The sequence below is a fragment of the Nicotiana attenuata genome, unplaced genomic scaffold, assembly GCF_001879085.1.
Source record: "Nicotiana attenuata strain UT unplaced genomic scaffold, NIATTr2, whole genome shotgun sequence".
Taxonomy (NCBI): Eukaryota; Viridiplantae; Streptophyta; class Magnoliopsida; order Solanales; family Solanaceae; genus Nicotiana; species Nicotiana attenuata.
In genome coordinates, this window is record NW_017673255.1 from 70,368 (window position 1) to 74,197 (window position 3,830).

A 3,830-nucleotide genomic window follows, 5' to 3' on the forward strand; every position below is an offset into this window, starting at 1 on the left:
CAACAAAGTCGATCCCATTGGTGTCCACTATCCCCACGTTCAGTAGAACCTCATGACAGCTGTCCAAATAGTCCTGGGGATCCTCAGAAGATGTACCACTAAAAGTAGAAGTAAATAGCTTGGTGATCCTATCCAACCTCCACAAAGTATCGGCAGACATAGCTGCTCCCTCACCGGTCTGAGCTACCACACCCGGCTGAACTGCTCCAACCGATTGATCTGCTGGAGTCTGAAACTGGGGAGCCATCTGCTCCAAAGTGTGGGTAGCGTGAGTCTGTGCTCTTCCCCCAGCCTGAGAGACGGCTGGTGCTGCTGCTCTGGGCTGGGCTCTACCCCTGCCTCGGCCCCTAGCATGGCCTCGGCCTCGCCCTCCGCCCCTCATAGATGTTGCCGCCGGGGGCTCGGGCTGCGGATCAGCGGATGAAGAAGCGCGTGTTCTCGCCATCTGCGAAAGAACAGAGTAGAAGTTCAATTAGCATTGAGAAACCAAATCGCATGACAGAGAAGAATTGAAGTGAAACAGTTCCTAACTCCGTAGCCTCTGGGGATAAATACAGATGTCTCCGTACCGATCCCTCAGACTCTACTAGGCTTGTCCGTGAAATGTGATACCTAAGCAACCTAGAGCTCTGATACCAACTTGTCACGACCTGGATTTCCCACCCTCGGGAGTCGTGATGTCGCCTACCCATGAAAGCTAGGCAAGCCGAGTATTATTGATTCATTAACCTTTTTGCTTAGACCTTATTAACAGTTCAATATAACAGGTGATCAACAGCGAAATGATTATAATAAATAGAAATGCGGAAGACAAAACTCATAGTTTAACCATATACTAGTGCAGAATCCAACATACAACTCTACCCAGAATTGGTGTCACAATGTCACGGGCTGTCTATGAATACTACAAACAGTGGTCTGAAGGATAAATACAAAGTTGTCTCTGAAATACATAAAAGAAACATAATGGAAAGACAGAAGAACACGCCAAGGCCTACGGACGCCTGCAGGACTACCTCGGGTCTCCGCCACTGGACTGAAGGCAGCAACCTCACTGTGGTCCAAAAGCCACAGCACCGGGATCTGCACACAATGCAGAGTGTAGTATCAGCACAACAGACCCCATGTGCTGGTATGTGCCTAGCCTAACCCCGGCGAAGTAGTGACGAGTCTAGGACCAGACCACCAAATAAACATGTGCAGTTAAATCATATACAACGGAAAAATAAAGGCAGAAATTTACAAGTAAAGGCAGGAGGAGGGGAGGGGGGAAACATGCTGCGGGGAATATCAAGTAACAACAGAAAACCAATAGATAAATGTAAAAGAACACCATAATTCAATTATCAGCAAGAATCAGGAAATCAACGACAAGTGTATGACGTAATTCAAGCCTCAACTACCGCTTTACCTCTTGTTTCCACCACCAATTTTCTTGTATCAAGCCACAATTTACTTAATAATATTAATAAATGCTAAATGAATCAATTCTAATGCATGAAAATAGGTTTTTCAAATGGTTTCCCCGAAAAGTCAAAAATTGACCCCGAGTCCACATGGTCAAAACCCGAGGTTCGAACCAAAACCCGATTACTCATTCACCCACGAACCCAAATATATAACTTGTTATGAAATCGGACCTCAAATAGAGGTCCAAATCCCCAAAATTTGAAAACCCTAGTTCTACCCAAAACACCGAATTTCCCTCATGAAAACCCTTCATTTTGAATTGAATCATGTGAAAAGATGTTATGGATTGAAGAAAACAAGTTAGAAATGACTTACAACTGATTTGGAGAAGAACTTTCCTTTAGAAGATCGCCCAAGAGAGTTTAGGTTTTGAGGAGGTTTGAAAAATGAAGAAAAATGCGTCTAAGTCCAAATTAACCGGTCGCAGATGTCACAATTGCGACCAGGGAACCTGCTATCTTCGCAAATGCGAAGAATCTGTCGCATTTGCGACCATGGGAAAATCGTGTCACCTTTGCATTTGCGTGAAATCAGTCGCATTTGCGACAACACATTTGCGATAGAAGTGTCGCATTTGCGACCAAGGCCTACCCAGGCTAGGTTTGCATTTGCGACACCTAGGTCACAATTCCCATGCCTGAGGACTTCGCAATTGCGAAGCCTGATCTCACAATTGCGAGATCAGAGGCCTGGGAAAAATATCAGATACCAGCAACTTTTTCCTAAGTCTAATTTCACTCCATGGCCTATCCAAAACTCACCCAAGCCATCGGGGCTCTAAACCAAGAGTTTTTGGGGTGATCATTCAGGTCGCCAGGGTCAGTCTCTATTTCCTCAGCCGCAGCTCTCAGGAGGATGCTATGAGTATGGTGAGTATGGTCATATCAGGAGGGCTTGTCCGAGATTGGTGGGTACTTAGTCGCAGCAGCAGGGTTCCCGCGCTATGGTTCAGGCACCAGGTGTTTCACAGCCCGCCCAGCCAGCTAGAGGTGGGGGTAGAGGTGCTAGAGGTGGAGGTAGAGGTCCTAGAGGTGGAGCTCAGGCCGCTAGATGTGGAGGCCAGCCAGCGGCAGATCATCCCAAAGATGTGGTTCAGGGTGGTGGGGCCCAGCCTCGATGTTATGCTCTTCCAGCCAGGCCCGAGGCTCAGGCTTCCGTTGCAGTTATTACAGGTACCGTTCTGGTTTGTGATAAAGATGCTTCAGTGTTATTTGACCCAGGGTCTACATACTCGTATGTGTCATCTTATTTTGCACCACACCTGGTCATGCCTAGTAATCCCTTGAGTGTTCCTGTTTTTGTGTCTACACCGGTGGGTGATTCTATTGTGGTAGATCGAGTCCATCGTTGATGTTATAAACGTCAATACCACACAAGAGGGGGGGTGATTTGTGTGGTACCTAATTTTCGCGTTAGAAGAACCTGGTTCTTCTAAGTGTTCTAACTACAGCAGTTTGCGGAATAATAAATACTGAAAGTAAAGTGCACAGAGATTTTTACGTGGAAAACACCTGGCTCAAAAGGTGAAAAAACCACGACCTACTACTCAGTAGGATTTTCCCAAACTCCACTAAAATCACTGAGCCAAAAACTGCATTTACAAAACTCTTTGTAAACCTAAGGATTAACTCTAATCCTAGTGTAGCAACCCAACTCTAATTGCTGCGACAACTTCAAGTTAACTCTAACTTGAATACTCAAAATACCTATTACAATTGCTTCTAGATAAAGCTGAAAGGTACAATATGAAACACCAATTCACGTTTAACTTCTGCGTTTTTGTGCAACGCCTGTAAAAGAGAACAATCGTTATATTTGTAGAGTTATTAATCAGAGTTTGATAAGAACTCGAATTGTGGATCCTTTGACAATTCGAGTCCAAGAACAACTCTAACTCCTAATCCATATTCTTGATCCGGATATAATTCTCTTTTCATAAAGAGACTTCAACTCCTTATCTTATATGCAATCTTTTCGATCAATTCAGAAGATATTGTTGCTGATCCTTGAGACTTATCTTCTTCACGCGTATGTCACATGTGTAAGCATATCAACATTGTGTCTCACATGATGGACCTGGTTCATGACTGAGTTCATTTTGTCAATCTTCAAAACTTCATCTGAACTTGGGACAACAAATTCCCCCTTTTTGATGATGACAAACGCTGTGCTTTTATTGATCAGAGACCCTGTGGAACTCAGCTTAATTTCACACTTTAATTTAACTTATCATTAAGGACCAGGTTTAATCAGGTTATAAACATCATATTTTTCAGAACACAAAGTAAAGCACAATATCTCTTCCCCCTTTTGGCATCATCGAAAAGTTGCATTTTATTAGAATCCCAGATGTTAATTAT